The following is a 21,370-nucleotide window of genomic DNA, read 5'->3' as shown; positions in this document are numbered from 1 at the left end:
CATTGCCAAAAGAAAGGAGGAGAGGGCTACAAGCCAGTGGCTGGGAACCACCAACCCCAGTTCCTTAGTGCATTGATTTTATAGGTTCTCTTTTATACCCAAGTACCACCCAAGATTCAACCTGTCCCCACACTACTCTAGGAACTGCTCTGTGAACCACAGGAAAGGCCTTGTGACACCTGGAATATGGGTCCAAACAAAGCACCTGCTGTGAATTTTATCTTAAGGGAAAAAGAGAAGCCAGCTGGTTTAAAAGGAGTATCATACGTAATAATACTACTACTAACTAACTAACTAAATAAATAAATAAATAAATAAAAGGAGGACTTCCCTGGTGGTCCAGTGGTTAAGACTCCACGCTTCCTCTGCAGGGGGCACAGGTTCGATCCCTGGTCAGGAAAGTTCCACATGCCGCACGGTGCAGCCAAAAGAAAAAATAAAAAAGATGTATCATTCAGAGTTATTAGTCACAAGCAACAGAAATTGACATTGGCTGATTAAGGAGAAAAGAAATGTATTAAGATGATAGTAGATAGCTCACGGAACTTCCTGAATGACTCAAGAACCAGGCTCAGAGACCATGCAGCCAGAAACATTCCCCCAAATCACGCCAGAGATCTAGTCCAGTGAGGATGCAGCCGAAGCTGGTATTACCAGTGCCACTGGCCCTGGACATTCAACAGCAACTAGCCCCTGCTCCCTCATAAGTTCAGTCTTGCCGCAACTGCTACCATCACCATCAGCAAAAGTTCTCCATGTTCTTGTTTCTGTGTGTCATGAGCTCCTAAATGAAAGTCTAGAGAGAGGCATCTGGTCAGCAAAGCCTTGGTCACATGCTATACCTAGCTGCAAAGGAAGCTAGGAAAGTCAACATCTTGCTGTTTTCTTTACCCACTGCTGCCTAACAAACCACCTCAAAACTTAGTGGCTTCAAACATCGACAACAATTATTACAATATATCTCAAGATTCTGTAGGTTGACTAGGCTCAGACGGACAGTTCTGCTCCAAGTAATGTCTGCTGGGCCTAAAATCATCTGAAGGCTCATCCAAGATGGCTCAGTCACATGGCTGGCTGTTGGCTAGGAGCTCAGCCAGCCATCTAATATTATTTTAATAAATTTATTTTCTGCTTAATTAGCCAATTTGATTGGCTGAGCATTACTTGATTGAGGAAAAAATAAGACTGAGGAAGAGATGGAACTGTAGCAGGTCAGTTCTCCTCAATGGGCCTCTTCACATAGATTGGGCTTTCCCACAGCATGGTACTCTCAGAGAAGTTGTACGTTTCACATGGTGTCTCCCTTCAAAGTGGGAGCATTCCAAGCAGCAAAGTCAGAAGCTTCAGATCTCTTAATGCTCAGCCTGAAAAGTTACACAGCACCGTCTCCACCACTTGTGTTGGTCAAATCAAGCCACTAGCTAACACACACTCAAGCAGAAGGAAGATAAACTCCATCTCAAAATGCAAAGAGGGGCAAAAACCCTGCAGCTGTCTTTAAGTCCCCATACTGGCACTTTCAGCTCTTATACTTGGAGGAAGGCTTTGCCTCCCACCTAGTCTCATAAGTTAGCAATTGTCTCACGTGTATGAAAAGGGGTTCAGATGCTGAGCTCTCAAAAAAAAAAAAAGTTAACTGACCACTGTAAGAAGCAGAAAGAAGGGCATTCCATGCAGAGGGAACAGTATTGTAAAGTCAGAGAGAGAACTTCAGTTGATACTGCCACTTAAATAGTGCAGTACTCATGATAACATAATGCTTGCTGTTTTCTTGCTAACGCTGCGTTAGAACTGCTCCTTGTTGAACAGAATTGTAATTCTACCGTATTTGTGCATATTAGAGGGTTTAAACTAATTACAATTGATTTGGGAGTTGCAGTCCTTGCTTGTTTTCTCCTTTCTATATCTTTAAAACACTTTACAAGATCACTGTTTACAAGATCTGCTCCAGAATCAGAGATGTGTGTTTGACAATGATTGCCTAGGGTGTGCAGTAATTTGGAAATAAATGTAAGGAAAATCCAAACCTCATATGCTCCGGCATTTTTAAGTCTTTTCTTTTACTTTTCATTATGAAAATATTCAAAATAGAGAAAAGTAGAAAGAATAGTACAAAAAACACCAAGATATCCACCACCTTGATTCAATAATTGCTAGCATTTTGCCATATTTTCCTTATCTCTATGTATATGGTCTTTTTTTCTGAACCATTTTAAAATAAATTACACTTATTATGATATTTTAGTCACTTCCAAAAAGTAAGGAAATTCTCATACATGTCCATAATTTCATTATTATATCTAAAAAAGTTAATAATAATTTCTCAAGAGGATTTCATGGCCATCCACATTCAGATTTCCTCAGTTACCCCCAAAATGTCTTTTATAACTGTTTTGTTCAAATCAGGATCCTATTAAGAACCACACACTACATTTGGTTATTATTTCCCTTGTCTCTTTTAATCTAGAATATCCCTTTTGAAGAGACCAAGTTATTTGTTTTGTCCAATAATCCAGGTACTGGATTGGTATGACTGTGTCTTTGTAGTCCTGTTCAACTGGTTCCTCCAGCATTTCCTGTAAAATGGAACATAGATTTAAAGGCTTATTTAGATTCAGGCTAAATATATTTGGCAAGAATACTGTGTACTTCTGTGATCTGCATGTTTCATCTGTGATCTGTGTACTTCACATTGCATCATATCAGCAGGCTCATTGTGGCCATTTGTCTTTGTCTTTTAGTTTGGGGAGGGGAAAGCAAAAATAATATACGCCAGCTTCATGAGGCAAAATAGTCTAAGACAGGGTCATGGCAGGACTAAAGGTGTGGAGAGGAATGATAACCAGCCCACAGGGATGCTGTCTGCTTCTGAGCCCTAAGCTTCAGGCTTACTTGCTCACCTGAGAGACACTCATCTTGATGGTATTAATGAAGGGAGGAAAAGACCCTCTCTGGGATCTGAAGACAAGTCCTCTTCTCTAGCTTAGAGAAGAGATAGATCCCAGCATAGCCCCTGAACAAGTCTTTCTTGCCCCATCCTGGGAGAAGTCTGGCCTGATTTTCTAACAAGGAAAGCAGTACAGCAACATTTACTTCATGGGAGCTACAGAGCTGTGAGAATTTAGGGTCTGGTGTACTTAAGTGGGCCCAGAGGCCAGAACACCAAAATTATTGTCTCTGTCAGCTCTAACACACCAGAAGAAGCCCAAAATGGCAGTAAGGAATCCTCTGGAAAGCTGGTGCAGAAATTTGGCTCCTGGAGTGCTTTTACGTTTTTAGGTGCAGTAGCAGACACTTGAGGGGCCCAGGATTAACAGACCCAGTGGACAGAATTAGCCAAAGCAGTACAGTAGCACCTGGCAGCTTCAGGGTGGCCTGGAGCAGGATTTCTCAACCTAGCAACTACTGACATTTTGGACTGAATAATTCTTTGTTGTGGAAGCCACCCTCTGCATGGCAGGGTGTTGAATGGCATCCCTGGTCTCTACCCACTAGATGCCAGTGGCACCTCCACCCGAGTTGTGACAACCAAAAGTTTCTCCAGACATTGCTGCCAGTGCAGGGGAACTCTCAACCACTGCGCCACCAGGGAAGCCCTGGTCATAACTTTTAAAAAGCAAATAAAAACAATACTATCATTGGATGCAAATACAATGAATGTTAATGTTTTCATCATCTTCAAAACATTCAGAGATACTTTCTTTTTGTAATACAATTTCATAAGCATTGGAATGCTGTCTTCAGAATTATGTGTAAGATTACTAATTACAAGTTGGTTGATTGCTCACAAATCAGCTGGCCAAACAGTGACTCAATTTCTATATACAACGTTGGACACTGATTTCTGTATTGTTGTCCTTAAGTTAATAGAATTGGTTCCTGCATTTACTTGACAAAAATCATCATTTTGTAATCATGTTATGTAAGAAATTAGGAAGATATTTTTCTGAACGCAGTTTTCTTTTTAATATTTTGATGTTTAAATTTATTATTTCCGTTTAAACATTTTCTTGATGTAGGGTCTGCTTTAGGATTTTGTCATATGCTCTTATTCTGATATTTCTGTTTAGTTGAGCTATCAAATTAGAACAAGCATGTGTTCATCTAAAATCAATTCATTTCCAGTATCTATACAAACACACACAAATATTTTTGTTTCTTTCCTTCCTGGTCAATAATAGCGATATATATATCGCGTATATAGCATATATATATGGTTGCACACAAGCAAAACCAGCAGGGGGCGAAATACAATAGGATTAAATTTGACAAACTATATAGATTTTTCTTGCTTTAGTGACTGAGCAATAACAAAAAATCCAGCACCTCCACAAAGCAATTGGTACTCCAATTTAAAGTGATGCAGTCTCCGTATATCTTACAGCGACTGAGTTGTAAAGAGACAAATGCGTGTCTATTTTAGCGCTCCAAGTTGTCTAGAACATTGCAGAGGCGGGATCAACCCTGATGAACTGCTTTTGTCCTTATCTTTCCCCTGATTTGTATAATTCCTCCACTCAAAAGGTGGCCACTTCCCTGTGACTGAGGGGGTGTTTTCCAACCTTGTTTCTTTGCGTAGCTGATGAGCTTTGCTATTCCGGAACGATTTTAAATCATTCCAATTGCCGGTGCAGGTTTGGCAAATGTGAGTAGAATGAGCACGCGGTAGGGCTCAGGATTGCAGGATAGGACCCCCGGGCTCATCATCCCGGACGATAACAATAATCCTTGCAGCCTGGCAGTCTGGTTTTTACAGTGGCCGGTGTTCTACATTACAAAGGAAGGGGAAAGGTTGTAAAAATGCAAATGACTAAGACTGAAGATAGAAAAATGTTATGACCGCTGTTAAAGAAACGCGGAAGTTGATTTGATTTCTTTAGTTTCATCGAATAGTCTTCCGCAGCATCTATGAAAAATGACCACCGTCTCAATACGTTAGCAAAATCCCCCAATTTTTTTTTTGTTGGTCTCGAAGACGATTTGTCAGTTCGGCAGCTGCTTTCCCTCTTGTTTTCCATTTTAAATTTGATTTAATTCTTCTTTGTTATTTCAATATGTCAGCTTCCTCTTCTGTCAGCTTAAATTAGAAAGAGGAAGGGACTTAGACGGTGAACGAAAAAGTCGTTTTTCGGGGCGAAAAGGGCAAGCTGATAAGTGCTCTCCAGTAGGTTTTTGGTGGAGAAGATAGGGCTCCGTATTTCAAAACCTTCGCGATTTTTACTTAGAGAGCAAGAGACTTAACTCGGTCCTGAGCTGAACGTTGATGTTAGCCGGCTGAGGAGCACCTGTCCCTCTCCCGGAGCGCTGCTTCAGGAGCCGCGGAGTGCGAGAGTACTTCTTCCCCCCTCACAGCTCGATGACTCGGAGGAAGTCAAGAAAAAGGGCAGCTTGCCCGCACCCAAAATGGCGGCCGGCGCTCTGAGCGACGGCGCCTGCGCAGGGGTAAGCGTGCTGTGACACTGATTCCCCCAGAGTGTCCTCCCCTCCACCCCCCCAGCACTCACCAGCGCCCGGCCCCGACCTAGCCACCTGCGCCCGGAAGTGACGTATCGGCGGCGGCGGTTCTCCCGCTGCATGATGGGAGAGTGTGTGGAGTGGGCGGGGGGTCTCCGCGGAGGAGGAGGTGGAGGCGGCGGCGGCGGCGGCGGCGGCGGCGGAAGAGGGCGGAGGGTAATGGGATGGGGGTCTCGCGGCAGCGCTGAAACTCCGGGTGGGCGTCCATGGCGCTGCTTCGCTGACAGTGCTGAGAGCAGCCTGCCTTCCGCTCTCACCAGCTCCGCGTCCGAATAACCGGTCCTTCTCCGGGGAGCCAGTTCCTCCTCGGGCCCCTGAGCCATGCCCATCGAGGCCGCCCCGGACGAGCCAGGTAAGCGCCACCGCTCCGTTCCCCCAGCCGCGCGGGGGAAAGAGGATGGGGGACCCGGCCCAACCCACCGGCCGGATCCTCGCCCGGGCCGGGGCACCTGCCGCGGAGCTGGGGGCTGCGGGGACGGTGCCGGCTCTGCGGGCCTGCGCGCTCCGGGCTCTGTCCTCTTCCACGGCGGGTGCAGGGACGCCGGCGGCGGCGCCCGAAGCACACGGCCCCTCCTTGCCATCCCGGGCACCGGCCGGGGAAGTGAGAGCCTTTCCAACGTCCCCGGCCGCCACCGTCTCGCCCTACCCCGCAGCTTCCACCTGCCCACAGCTCCGTACCGGCCGCTCCCTCCCGGGAGCTTGTTGAGAAGTTTGGGGCTTTGCTCCGGCTTCCTCTTTCTACCTCTCCCTCCCTCGTGACAGGTGTAAACACTGACTGCTTCGCCCAGGCCCTAGGCCAGCCTCGACCAGAATGTGATGCTTCCTAGGGTCTCTGAAGCAAGCGGATTTTGAGTCCTCCAACAGGCAGAGGAGACGGCACCAAAGGTCCATCATCCCTTCCTGAGAGGACCTTTTCTGCTTCCTTCTTGCACTCCTCAAGAAATAGTCTGCGTCCCCTCCCCAGACGGCGTGCGAAAAGTTGGACCATTATTCTTTTAAGTGTCCTGTTTGGCACGTGCTACGTCTTGCTTGGGCAGGGGACAGAGTATAGGGTGAACGGTGGTAGGATCCTTTCACCATTAGGAAAGTGCTGAGAATGACTAGGTTTTTCTCTTGTCGATTAATTCAAGTTACAACTTGGTTTCCCACTGAATCTTCTATTGGGGCCGAGGGAGGGACTAACCCATACATGGAAATATTTTACTAGGGAGCAAATGAAACAAAATCAGTAGTTCCGTTTCAAAGTTCTCACTTTAGGAGAAGAAAAGTAAAACTTTACTTTTGAACTTTAATCTTCCCTTTCACCAGCTACGTTTTAGTTTTTTTGGTAGGATGGGAGGGGGAAACAGTTTAATCCTTGATGTTACGTTTATTTGTTGCTTTCTGTTAACCTTTTAGACATGGATATATGCTGAACTCTAAGGGAAACAACTGTTTGAACGCTATTGTGTTGACATAATCTACACAGTTTCTCTACATTTTATATGCTTTGCCAACTTAAATATTGGCTTTTGTAGTACTCATTTTTAATTCTTTGCAGAAGTAGATGTGTTTAAACAAAGTATCTAAGGTAGTCTTCTAAATTTTGTCCACGATGATATTTCACATGTATTAAAACGCATATCCTGTGTAAAACATCTAGACAAGTAAATGTTACCTATTAAATGCTCATTAGATTAAATTCCTCTGTTTATGTATCATTATATTATTAATCTTCAAGGCATAGACACCTTTTTCTAGATATCTATTAAAGGCATAGATATTCACATAATATGTAGGACATTAAATTTTAGTGTTTTCTGGTCTTTTGACCTAGAGACTATTATAAAAATAATCCTATAATCAAAACAAAGAAAATGTATCCACAATTGCATTGATAAATTTTGCAGAATCCAATTGTCTACGAAAATCTTGTAATCTAGGTGAATCCTATTTTAAAACATCATTTTAAACTTTAATTTTTTTCTACTTACAGTAAGTTAAAAACTTGTTCAGAAAAATAGTGAAATTTATCAAATAATGTTTTATTTTGTGTGAAATTCTAAAGTGCCTCCCTTAACAGTCTAAGAAGTCTTTGAATAGCATCTCATTGAAGGATTACCCTACCCCTTCTCTCCCAAGCCTACCCCCAAAAACTCATAAAAGGAGGACATTAAATTTTTAGGCATTTTTAAACAATCATACATTATTTAAATCAAACGTTGATATTCTGATTTAATTTTACCTACAATTTGTAAGTTAAAAAATACCCTTTTCTCTATGCTTAGCACTTTCAATTCCTCTTTAAGTAGGCTAGTGAATCTTTCCAGCCTGAAATTTATAAGTATTTCTAGTTTTTACACAATTTTGGAAATATCTGGTGTTATATGGAGTATATATACATTTCACTTTGATAATTAATCTTTTCTCAATCAGTATATATACACACGCATATATACACACACAATCACAGATTCGTTTGCAACTTTATATGATAGTTACTAACACTGATATACACTACTTCCTGTGAGCAAGATACTTTTCTTTCTTTTTTTTTTTTTTGGCTGTGCCATGCGGCTTGCAGGATCTTAGTTCCCTGACCAAGGACTGAACCCAAGCCCTCGGCATTGAAAGCTCAGAGTCCTAACCACTGCATCGCCAGGGAATTCCCAGCAAGATACTTTTCTAAGTGATTTATATGCAATATATTAACTCATTTAGTCCTCACAACAACCCTGTAAGCTAGGAGGTGGTATCCCCACTTTTCAGAAAGGAAACTTAGGCACAGAGATGTTAAGTAAGAGCCAAGATATAATAATTTTATTTTTCACATGTATATACTCTTTATATAGTTTTTAAAACATGCCAATGCGATATATTTTATGGGAATTGTATAATAATGTGTAGCAAAAGTATGAAAACATGCATTGGAATGATAAATTCCAAATCAGTAAAAGTTACCTCTGGAGAACTGGAGAGGAATAAGGGATCTAGGAAGAGTCCATGGTTTTTCAGCCATAACTGTACTGTCTTTAAAATAAATCTGAAGCAGATTTGGTAAAGATTAAGATTTAACACAGCCAGGTGGTGTGCACTTGATCATTCACTGTATGTATTTTTCTAAGCTTTGTTGTATGCTTGAAATCATAATAAAATACAAAGTTCAGGTTTTTCATTTAAAAACAAAGGATCGGGGGCTTCCCTGGTGGCACAGTGGTTGAGAGTCCGCCTGCCGATGCAGGGGACACTGGTTCATGCCCCGGTCCAGGAAGATCCCACATGCCGCGGAGCGACTGGGCCCGTGAGCCATGGACGCTGAGCCTGCGCATCCGGAGCCTGTGCTCAGCAACGGGAGAGGCCACAACGGTGAGAGGCCCGCGTACCACACACACACAAAAAAGGATCATTCTTATCCTTCAGCAGTTTATATTTAAAAAGAGGACAGGAAGGAGTTAGTGTTATTTTGTGTTGATTTCCTTTATATAAGGAGCTTTTAATTGAAAATATTTGAATTAAGAATTGTTGCCCTCCCAGGGGTCCTCTGCAGTAACTTCCCTTGCCTGGGCTCTTCTCTAATTGCTGCCAACCATCTCAACAGCCCTGTATCACACTTCTAATTTCTATTTCTGCCCTTAGCCTAGGGTAGGACTTATAGGTCTGGATTAGATGTATTCCCTGGGAGAGAGAAAAGGAAGACACTATATGTGGGGAAGAAGCAGGGAAGTAAGGAGTTTTGGAAAAGTGAAAAAAGAGGAAAAATAGGAGATTTAAGACTCCATCCTATCACTCCTCAGTCACCACCACCCCTATTCCAAATAACTAACTTAAGTAAACTTTGCAGAGAAAAATTGCTAATAAATTAAAGGTTGTCTGTATGCTCAAAGCTTAATTTACAAGCACTATTTTGGTGAGTAGTTTCCAGAGGAAAATTAAGTAGTAAATTAGAATAAATTCACTGCATGTTCTATTTATGTAAATATTTACAATATGCCACAAACCATTTCAATTAAATATCTACTAACATCATGGTGTTTTCTTCCTTTCATTCATACAGCAGATACCTATTGAGCACTCACTATATGTCAGGCCCTGTTCTAGGTTCTAGGGTCACTGAAATGATCAAATTAAAAAAAAAAATAGCCCTTATAGAACTTCACTTTCTTGGCATTTGTGTATGTGTGTGTGCACGTGCATGTTTGTGTATTGGAATCAGAAATTTAGAGTGTGAGAGGTCAGTGTTGTAGGGCTTCGTAAAAATTCTAATGTCTTTGGTTTTTTACTGTGTGAGATGGGAAGCTATTGCAGGGTTTTTGAGTAGAGATGTGACATAATCTGTCTTTTAAAAGGATCTGTCCCGGGGCTTCCCTGGTGGCGCAGTGGTTGAGCGTCCGCCTGCCAGTGCAGGGGACACGGGTTCGTGCCCCGGTCCGCGAATATCCCACATGCCGCGGAGTGGCTAGGCCCGTGAGCCATGGACGCTGAGCCTGCGCGTCCGGAGCCTGTGCTCCGCAACGGGAGAGGCCACAACAGTCAGAGGCCTGCGTACCACAAAAAAAAAAAAAAAAAAAAAAAAAAGGATCTGTCTGTCTGCTGTACAGTAAGTAGATTATAGGAGTGCAAGAATGGAAGCAGGAAGATTTCATTAGGAGTTGGTGACTGATACAGCTAAATGATCATTTTGTAATGAATACAAATGTCAAATCTGTATGTAGTACGCCTGAAACTAACATAATATGTACATAAACTGTATTTCAATAAATAAATAATACATCAAAAGTTAAAAATAAATAGATGAGGGCTTCCCTGATGGCGCAGTGGTTGAGAGTCAGCCTCCCGATGCAGGGGACATGGGTTTGTGCTCCGGTCCGGGAAGATCCCACATGCTGTGGAGCGGCTGGGCCCGTGAGCCATTGCCGCTGATCCTGCGCGTCCGGAGCCTGTGCTCCGCAACGGGAGAGGCCCCAACAGTGAGAGGCCCACGTAACGCAAAATAAATAAATGAATGAATGAATTATAGTAGTGGCTTGAACCAAGATGGTAGCAATAGAGATGATGAGAAGTGGTAGGACAGTTACTAGAATTGGAACCTCTAAGATTTTCCCCATTGCTAAACTCAAAAAAACTCAATTGGAACCTCTGTAAGATTTTCCCCATTGCTAAACTCATTGCTAAACTCTAAGATTTTCCCCATTGCTAAACTCAAAAACTTCAGAGGTACATACTCCCTTCTGAAAAGTCAAGGCCCACACAGCCTACTTTCCCAGCATACTGCCTACTCGCTTCATATATCCTACATTCCAGCCAAACTCTATGATATGACTTCCTGCTCTTTGACAGTTGCCCCATGCTTTATCTTTAGTGCCTGCCGTTTCCTCTGTTAATTAAAATCCTTTGCATTTCAAATTCTCTTTCATGAAGTTTTTTTTTCTCATTTTCACCACTCTTTCCAGTCAAGTGAGATCTTTTTCTTAGAATCTTTAAAACCACCTTTTACTTTATTTGGTGTTTATATTCTGCCTTGTATTAATTACTTTTACTGTCTTCCTATATTGGTCCTCATAATTAATTATAAGTTTCTTTAAGGTTGTGGCTCCATTACTCAGTCCTACCCCTTATAGAACCTATCGTATGTAGCAGATGCTCAGTAAGGTGCGTGTGTGTGTGTGTGTGTGTGTGTGTGTGTATAGTTTAATTTTTAAAAAGTCATTACAGAAGCATACAGAAGCATTGTAGAAAATAGTCAATCAAAAAAAAAATTACACTCCCATTACCCAGGAATCCCACTGTAAACAGTTCAGTGCATATCTTTCCACACATATATTTATGTACGTGTACTTTTTTACCAGAATGAAATCTTATCATACAGACTGTTTTGTAGGTTGTTTTGATTTAGTCAGTTAGACTCCCTTACCACTTCAAGAAATTTTCATCTAAACTAATATTCAAGACCATATTCAAATTCTTCCCCAGTTGACTCAAAAATGTCCCTTTACAGCTGACTTGGCCAAAACATTCACTCCATATTCTTCTGGTTATTAAAATTATGAAAGGGTAATATACTTTTACTATAGAAAATTTGGAAAATGTGGAAAGTGTAAAGAAAACTGGTATGCCTCTTAGTGCCAAATATCCATCTGTTTTAACACTTGGGACAGAGTAGCACTCAATAAATATATATATTTAAAGGAATAATAGAAAAATATGTCAGTCATCACACTACAAAAAGATAACTGTAAACATTTTGGTTTACATTTAGTTTTGTTTTTTTCCCTATGGATATACGAGTGTCACACACACATACATGTATGAATGAATCATATTGTATCTCGGTGAACAGGTTTGTAGGTAATTTGGTTATTTCCATAGGACTGAGTCTTAGAAGTGGAGTTACTAAATCAAAGGGAAAACCAATTGCTTTCTAAGAGGTTGTAATAAAATCACTCCTACTAGCAATAGTCGAGAGCACCCATCTTCCTGTAATCTGCTCAGGTGGTCAATAAATATGCAGTTTTTAAATTGTTTACTTGAATTTTTATTTTGAATTTGGGCTTTTCAGTAGCGTGGAATGTTTGCATAATTTAAAATTTTTTGAAGGGTTTAAACGTGAGACATATCCTTGTTGATAGAGGTTAAAATTGTTTAATGTCATGCTCTTTTAAAAATAGCTCTGATTCTATTTAAGTACAAGAAATAGGATATTATTTTCTAGAACTGTGTTGTGCAGTACGGAAGCCAGTGGCCACATGTGCCACTTGAAATAAAGCTAGTCCAAAGTAAGATGTGCATTAAGTATAAAATACCAGATTTCAAAAACAAATGTAAAATATAGATTTTACATTGATATCATGTTAAAATAATAATATTTTGGATACTTTGGGTTAAGTAAAATATATTAAATTAATTTCACCTCTTTTTAAATTGGCTACTGGGAAATTTTAAATTGTATATGTGGCTTTATTGTATTTTGATTGGACAGTGCTACTCTAGAGTATGACATTTTTACCTATGGAAAAGAAATGCAAGATAACTTCATTGTTCTAGAAAGTAGTTAATAGTGTTCTTAAAGTTACTTCCTACATTTAAACCTGTCAGTGTGTTTTTTCCAGTATACTCAGTTTGCACATTTTTCAAATTATGTTTTTTATTACAGACTATAAGTTATTGCAGTTCTTATGCTCTGAAAGAAATATGTGTAGTAGGTTGGGGGAGGGTATTAGGAAACTTACTTGAGGAATTGATACCTCTTCTAGGAATTGAAGCATGTGTGGGCATGTTTTATGCAATAGGATTGTAGGTGCAAAGGCCTTGTGGCACAAAAGAATGTTATTGTCTGACTTTCAAAAACTGAAAGAAGGCCTAGTTTAGAGCATTGAAAACTATAGGGGAAGGGAGAAGGAATCTGTGTTGGAGAGATAGGAATGGCTTAGACTTTATTAAAGATTTTTTAAAAATCTTTATCATAAGCAGGGGATTGATGTGAACAGATTGACTTTTTTTTTAAGTTTATTTGTTGTGATTGTTTATGAGATATATATATATATATATATTTAATTTATTTATTTTTGGCTGCATTGGGTCTTCATTGCTGCACTCGGGCCTTCTCTAGTTGCAGTGAGCCCCGGGGGCTACTCTTCATTGCAGTGCACGGGCCCTTCATTGCAGTGGCTTCTCTTGTTGTGGAGCACGGGCTCTAGGCGCGCGGGCTTCAGTAGTGGCATGTGGGCCGGTAGTTGTGGCTTGCGGGCTCTAGAGCACAGGCTCAGTAGTTGTGGCACACAGGTTTAGTTGCTCCACGGCGTGTGGGATCTTCCTGGACCAGGGCTCAAACCCGTGTCCCCTGCAATGGCAGGCAGATTCCTAACCACTGAGCCACCAGGGAAGCCCAAATTGACTTTTTAAAAGATTACTTGGGTTGGGCATGATTGAATACTAATCAGGGAGACTAGTTTAGATGATGGAAGCTTACACCAGAATGGAGTCAGGAGAGTTGGAAAGAGGTACAGGTATTCCAAAGTTGAGAGATTCATGAGATAAAAATAATTCTTTAGAGATAGTGGAGGGTGGGGAGCTTTGTCAGGAATGGCTCTGAAGTTTCTGGCTTAGTGACTGGGTGGGTGGTGGTGCCATCTGCCCAGGGTTAGAGAGCCCTGGATGAGAACCAAGTTTGAGGAAGAAAAGCTTGGCTTCTGTTCTTCTTAAGCCCAGTTCCAGGTCTTTGAGGACCTCAAGTGGAGAGGACTGTAGAGAATTGGCTTGGCTGGACTGGGTTTCAGGTTTGAGGGCTGGGCTGCAGGGAGAAATCTGGGAGTCCTAGAATGTACTAATTAAACCTTAGGTGGATGAGATTGTTTGAGGGAGAGTTGAGTAAGAACAGAGCCTAGATGAAACCTGGAAGAACTTATGCTACTAATTTGAGTATGATCAGTACTTACAAGAAAATATCAGTTTGTTTTGAAGCCTACTTGTAAAAGTGAAAGTGAGGAGTAAGTTGGATCAAATAAGTTAAATACTTCTGTTTGACTTATATGTATTTGAATAGGTAATCTAACACAATTCTTATTTATTTGGAAACATACCTTTTTCCTGCAATAGAAAACAAACTGGGCTTCCCTAACATCAAACAAACTGGGAATATTTATGAATAAGTATTGGTATTTTTGCTACATTAGTAGATCTAAGGAAAAATTATGTAATTATCTCCATAAATACTGAAAAGTCACTTTAAAAACCCATCTTCTGATTTTTTTAAACAAAGCAACTTAAAATAAGAATTATTAGAAAATTCTGTAATATGATAAAACATATATACCTCAAACCAAAAATCAGTACCTTAATTCAGTATCCTAATTAAGGGGAAATACTAGATTCCTGCTGTCACCACTACTACTAAATCTGGTATTGGAGGCATTAGCCAGCACAATCAATAAGGAAAAAGAGACATAAGAATTGGAAAGGAAAAGGTCAAACTTCCCCAATTTGCTTATGATGTGATGGTATACTGTACAAGTAACAAGAGCTTTCAATTTTATAAACAGTACTCAGCAGTTAGAAAATAAGATAGATGAGCAGAAGAAAAAAAAAAGGTAAAGTCCTTAACAATAAACTTAATAAATGTAAAAACCCTACATTGCTGTTTCAGTTTTATTAACAATTCTGTGTTTAGGTAATAGAAATCATTCTAAGTCATATCTTCTTATTCTTTAAATGCTGACTTTAAATGATACTTTTCAAAGTAAGACTTCTAGGAGTAGGATCTTTAATATTTGTATACATCTTAATGAGACCACAGTTTTTTAAATGGATGAAGTGAATAACATTCCTGCCTCACCCACCCTCCCAAGTGGACATTTTTGTTGTTGTTTTCTTCTTGGTCATTGCTTATGTTTTGTAGTATTTTCTATTTTGCTGTGGTTTATCATCTCGCATAATAATTGTTTATTGTGTGCATGCAGAAATGTTGACCTGGAGTATTTGCAGATAAAACATGTCTGCTATAGCAACACTCAAAATCTGAAGCATTGATTAATTTTCTCTCTTAAAGCTTTCATTTTTAGTAGCTATTTATAAAAAGTAATGAACCTATCATTAAGAAATAACTTAACTCTCTCTCTCTTCTTTTTTTTTTTTTTTTTGGCCATACGACACAGCTTGTGAGAATCTCAGTTCCCCCACCAGTGATCTAATCCGGGTCATGGCAGCGAAAGCCCGGAATCCTAACTACTAGGCCACCAGGGAACTCCCTAACTCTTTTTACATTGAATATTTTTAATAGCATCTTTGTTCCTTAAAAAAAAATTATACAAGAGATTCAAGTATCAAATTCAAATTTTCTCTTAGCTAAAGCCAAACAATATTTGACTATTCATTACTTTTTACTTGTAGTTAAATCATGGTTTCTTCTTACTCCTTTGCATATTTCAGACTCCTCCCTCTATATCATAATGAGCCAGCAGATGATAGCATTCTGTCTCATTAAGTTTCAGAAGTTTACTTGAAGCACAGTCCAAGTGTTACACCTGAATAAAATGTACAGATTTTAATCAGATAACCAGTGACCTTGGTTTCTCGAGGTGGAGAAAAGTTTCTGTAGTTGCTGCTGTTCACATATTCATTTCTTAGTGTTCAGCTGCAAGTGAAACTGTGATTAATTTTTTAAACGTGGGGTTTTTTCCCCCAAGAATTCTATAACATTTATATAGATAATTATAAACGTTTCAAGGATTAGTGCAGTAATTTAAATTTGATCCTTTAAGGAACTTTTCCAATATTCATTTTTAAGAAAAGTACTAATTTATCGTGAACTCCTTGTTTTTGAAATCTTAAGAGAGTTAAATTTTGTAGTGATATTCTCATGTATGTGTGCTGACAGAACTTTAAGAAATATTTGTACAATCAAATCACTGTAAGTAAGGGAAAACTTTTTGTAAGAAAAAGTACTATTTCATTGATTTACCTATATTAATGTGTTCAGCAGTGAAGTTTAGAGATGTTTATGTTATCCCCAGAGTTATAAAGTCCAGTAATATTTATATTCTCTGGAAGCTTAACACAGTGGTTCTTAACCTTAGCTAACCATCAGAATTACCTTTGAAACTTTTTTTTTAAATACAGATATTCAGGCCCATCTATTCTATAAAAAAAATACTTAATACAAAGCTAAGATTGAGACACATTGGTTTATAGCCTACTAAGAGGAGAAAAACATGGAAATAAATTTGATTCACTTTGTTAAATGTAATAAAAGAGATAGGTCTAAAGAAGAATTAATTCAGACATGCAACCTGACATAATGAAAAGAACACTGATTTTTTTAATGTTAGAGTCCTGCTGCATAACTCTTTGTGGGACCTTGAGCGGATTTTTTGACCTCTCTGAGCCTGTTCCTTTATCTAAAAATGGATGTTTGAGATTAAATTGGATAGTGTACGAATAAGTACATTGCACAGTTCCTATCACATAATAACTTGATAAATATTGGTGATATCACTTCACAGAAAAACTCTATGCCTGAGTAGGGTTTTGAAGGCTTAGTAAATGGGTTTTCTGGACAGATAAGAATAGTAAATTAGAAGAAGTGGCATATGTGACAACCTAGAGGTAACGTAGTGCCAGTGGAGAACCCAGGGGGTAGTGTTGTCTGGGTGGAGGAAAGAGGGAGTGTCTTAGCTCTATGGCTAAGATAAGGAGTTTCAAGTGGACTACAGGAATCCTGGCCAAAAATAATGAGGCCCTGAAATACGATATTGGTTTGGGGATATTAAATACAGTAAGAGTTGTTAAGGACTTAATTTGTGGTTCATTTAATTTGAGGGAGGGAGATGGCAAAGAGGGAACAGTCAGAGGTAACACTCAGATTTCCGGACTTAGAACTCAGAATATTATAAGAACAAGTGGTTTCTGTGTGTTCTTTGAGTAGAGGTTGACTTCAGTTTTGGAATTGGAGGATATGAGTTGTATTTGGGACATCCAGGTAGAGAGATTCAAAAAGGCAGTTGGGTAGGCAGAGGTTGGGCAGATAGATAGAGGTTTGGCCATAGTGAACATATAATTATCAAACAAAATGGGGAAGAGATAATATCAAACAAAATGGGGAGGAGATCTCTCAGGGATAAGAATATGAGGAAGCCAAGGCCTGGGGAACATGGACATTAATGAGGCAAGCAGAAGAAACACATCCACTGAAGGAGGAGAAAGAAAGGATATGATAGGTAGGAGGAGAATCAAGAGAGAATGCCTCTTCAGAAAGGCTTTTTCACTTAAAAATGTGTTTTAGACACCTTTCCCTATTAGCAATATAGCTTTATCTTTTTAAAAAATGGTTACAGTTTCTATTTACCCTAATTCCTTATTGATAGATATTTAAGTTGTTTTCAGTTGCTTCTTTAAAAACAAGCAATGCAGGAATTAACATTTTGTGGAAGTATCTTTGCATACTTATATGAATGCATCTGTCGAATACATTCTTGCAGGTGAAATTGCTTAGTCAAAAGAATATGCATTATAAAATTTCTGATATATTATAAATTGCCTGGAATATGTGAACCAATATATACTCCCACCAGTAGTGTCTTTAATTTTATCTTTAAAGTGGCTTGCTTCCTAGATTGAGGGTAGTATGAATTTGAAAAATAAATAATATTTTTTATTTATTACTTTTATGTAAAATTCTGTAAAGAGAAAGGGAATACTTTGATTTTATCAAATTACTTGGTTCATTCAAATAACATAATTTAAGAATGCATTTTGTCCTTGAATGCACCAGATTAAGGAGTTCTTTGTTTTAAAAGAAGCTCTGTTTCCTCTTCTTATATGCTGGAAGCAATAATTGGATTTAGAGGAAGTGGATCAGAAGGAAGGAGAATGATAATATTATTGTGAGGTGAATTAAACTTGAACAGAATTAATGGATGCAAACAGTTCTTGTCATTGTTGTAGACATAATGACATAACCAACACAAATTCTGTGCTAAGATTTTAGACAGAAATATTTTGATTTTTTTTTCTTCTTATATAGACTTTAAGCAATGACCCCAAGACTGGAAAATGAGTTATTCTTATAAAGCTGATCATAGGAGAGTCAGTGCCTTAGAAAATACCCAGAAATACTGCAGAAGTTTTAAGTTGCCCTAAATTGTACTGCTTACATAATTTAAAGGTAAAGACTATGGACAAATTTCACAGCTTGTTTTTATTTTGTTTAATTACCTTACATTGTCCACAGTACCAGTATGGAACTACCCACTGCCTTTTCCTAACTTCAGTGATGTGAGCAATATTAGGGGGAAATTGAGGTTAATTTTGGTCATTTTCTCTAAACTCTTTAGTATCCTTTTTGTAAGACTTTTTTTTTTTTTAACACTTTGAGTTATGACCTGTTTCTGGTTTGTAAAATCCACTATAGGGGATCATGACCAGCTTTTAAGAAAAAATGCAATAGAACTAAAAATATCAAGAGTACACAGTAAGAGTAAATACTGAAACTTTTTTTTTTCATGTATATATTTCTCCTGTGAGTTACAGAGGGGAAACTTTTGAAAAATTCTGCTTTATACAATAGGCTAATTCTCAAGTCATTTGTAACCAAAGGTATAATAGTACATTGTAAATAATAAATGTTGTCTGTTTTTTGTTTTTTTTTTTCCTTTTTACCCTTTAGTCTTTCTACCTCTTAGGAGAAAGTAAAACTTTAAACCAAGCAATAACACCACTAAAAGGTCAACTAGCTAGAAATTTGTTTGTAATGGGAATTCCTTCCATAGTTTCCATGAAGTTATCAGTACAGGTAGATCCACTTGTGGTAGTACCTGTATATCACACACACACACACGAGACACACACACACTCATGAGCACTGTTTTGGAATGTGTTTACATTTGATTTTTCAGATATACAAAGCTTTTGTTTTATGATAATTTACCCCAAGAATGCCATTTATGTTATTGTCTGTGGATAATTTATTTCTAAGCCTGGTTCATTGTCTGGTTTCCTTCTGTTACCTCATGTGTGTCTAGGTCATCTTCTTCTCAATTGATCGGTGGTCAGGGAACAAATTAAAGTAAAACTAATAGTACTTGGGAAAGACATCATTTGTGAGGTAAATCTTCTGTTACATAGGTCATAGTTTAAGGCCAAATTTGTGAGTTTTAGATTATCTAGGACATTGCTTTCTTTCTCATTAGCTCAGATAATTGAATTCTAACTGCATTTGGTTGCAGTTTTATAACTTTAGCTAGATGCTTTTTCCTCCAAAAGGTGAGTTGCTCTCATGGTAGGCGTTATGATACAGAGAGTAACACTGTCAGGAGAAGGGCAGCTGCCAAGAGCTTCACAAGGTGTACAGATTTTAGTTACAGACTAAAATGATGTGGGCTTTAGTTTTGAAAGCCCACAAAGTATGGGGGTTGGTTGGTTTGTTTTTCCCAGAATACCCTGGGCTCTTGAGGTTTAACTTACCAGTCTTGACCAGAATGCTAATTTAAAACTTTACAGCAAGAAATATCTTTCAAAGTATGTCAGCTGTTCATGTCAGCTGATTGCAAAATCTGTGGGAAGATTTACATGAAGTACTAAAGAAGGTTGCTGGGAGCAGAGAACAAGAACAAGGGAAATTAGTTGACTGCCCAGAGTAGTATTACGCTCTGGTGACACTGGGTGACACTGGCTGACACCTCCACTTATGCGGAGAAACGGCCTCAGATTGAAGCAGATATTTATATTATTTGGTCTATTAAAAACACACGAACAGGGCTTCCCTGGTGGTGCAGTGGTTGAGAGTCCGCCTGCTGATGCAGGGAACACGGGTTCGTGCCCCGGTCTGGGAAGATCCCACATGCCGCGGAGCGGCTGGGCCCGTGAGCCATGGCCGCTGAGCCTGCGTGTCCAGAGCCTGTGCTCCGCAACGGGAGAGGCCACAACAGTGAGAGGCCCACATGCCGCAAAACAACAACAACAACAAAAAAAAACCCACACAAATTTTTGTCCTTTGGCTGTTTTTTTCCCATAGCTGCATGTGAGTACTGTCCTCTCCACACATTCTTTCCTCAGACAGGTTGCAGCAAAATGATTGGATTTGTTTTCTTTCACATGTGTTGTATTTCAGACCACCCTCTCTCAGATCACACTTACCTTGATTGAACTTAGGTATTTCCTAACTTCAGGTATTTCCTAACTTCTTTGGGTGAGCACGAGGAGACCAGAGCTAGGATTATGAGAAATCCAGCGAGGGCATGGAGGAGGTGGCAGCTCAAGAGGGTCGGTGGACCAAATGCCCCAGCAAGAACAAAAGTAGTGCATTCAGTTCCTGCTGTGAGCCAGGCCCTGAGGATGCAGTGGTCAACAAAAGAGGCCTGTGCCTGCACAACCTTTCTAATCTTTTGAGCTCAAGTAAAGTCCCTCTTGGAAGAGCAGTTTCAGTGGAGAGGTAGGGTGAAGCCAGATGTGCTGGGCTGAGGAGTGAGTATAGGAGGTTAGGAAGTAGAGATAGCAAATAGACAGGGCCCTTTCAAGAAGCTTGGTGGTGAGGAGGAGGAGGTGAGCTAAAAGGGCACAGAAGGGAGGGATTTGTTTTGATTTACTCTGATTTGTTTGAGGGTGGAAGATTCTTGAACATTGACAGGCTGATGACAAAGCATCAGTAGTAATAGAGAAATTCAAAAGAGGCCCCTGAGCAAGCAGTTGAGAAAGAAAACAGGAGGTCCAGGGATTATCTGTAGACAATACTGTGGATGTAAGCAAGGTTTTAGTGAAGGGGCATGAAATTGAAGTAGTTTCTGCTTTTAGATTCTATTTTCAATGTAAAGTTTCAGGGATATTAGGGTGGAAATTTAGCGTGGCTAATTTATTCTGCAGCTATGTAAGAGCAGAGGGTACTAGGGGAAAAAATGGTTTTCTGAGGGCTAATGCATCTGCCCTCATTGCTGCTTCTGTTTCATTGCCTTTTTATCAACAGTTATCCAGTGTCATTTATTCAATTTCAAGTTGAAGTACCTTCTGGGAAAAATAGCTAGTAAACTCTCAAATATGGTCAGTTGATATTACAAGTTAAAGGTAAAACAGTTTCTAATGTTTTTATTTATCTTCAAGTTTTACTGTGAAACTGTACAAATAAGTTAAATACCTTATGGATTTGCATAGAAGGTTAAAATATACAATGAAATAAAAGCTCTTTCTTAGGAATTTTTGAAAACCAGCTTCTGTAAAGTAATAACTTTTATTGCTGTTTAGCAGCATTCATTGAAGAGTGAGTATGTGCTGCTGCTCACATTGTCATTTACCTTATATATAGTATATTTGTACTTTTGTGACTCATCCTTATATTGAAACCAGGGAAGACATAATTTGGTTGTCACTTTTGGCAGTCTGGCCTTTTGAGGGTGGT

The 21,370-nt window shown here is 39.4% G+C and overlaps 1 protein-coding gene across 4 annotated transcripts in view; it reads left to right on the top strand.

Moving 5' to 3' along the window:
* The first annotated feature begins 5,631 nt into the window (after nt 1-5,631).
* AFTPH (aftiphilin) overlaps nt 5,632-21,370 on the top strand; it is a 63,557-nt gene continuing 47,818 nt past the window's right edge. For 2 of the 4 annotated variants that reach the window (XR_011377888.1, XM_060309373.1), the window contains exon 1: nt 5,632-5,866. The gene's annotated coding sequence lies outside the window, so the exon portion shown is untranslated. The remainder of the gene's footprint in view (nt 5,867-21,370) is intronic. The other 2 variants (XM_030877383.2, XM_030877381.2) reach the window with 1 other exon arrangement.

Source organism: Globicephala melas, chromosome 12 (genome assembly GCF_963455315.2).
Source record: "Globicephala melas chromosome 12, mGloMel1.2, whole genome shotgun sequence".
NCBI classification, from domain to species: Eukaryota; Metazoa; Chordata; class Mammalia; order Artiodactyla; family Delphinidae; genus Globicephala; species Globicephala melas.
The sequence above is the reverse complement of the archived record's forward strand: the minus strand, read 5'-3'. Positions and strand labels throughout refer to the sequence as shown.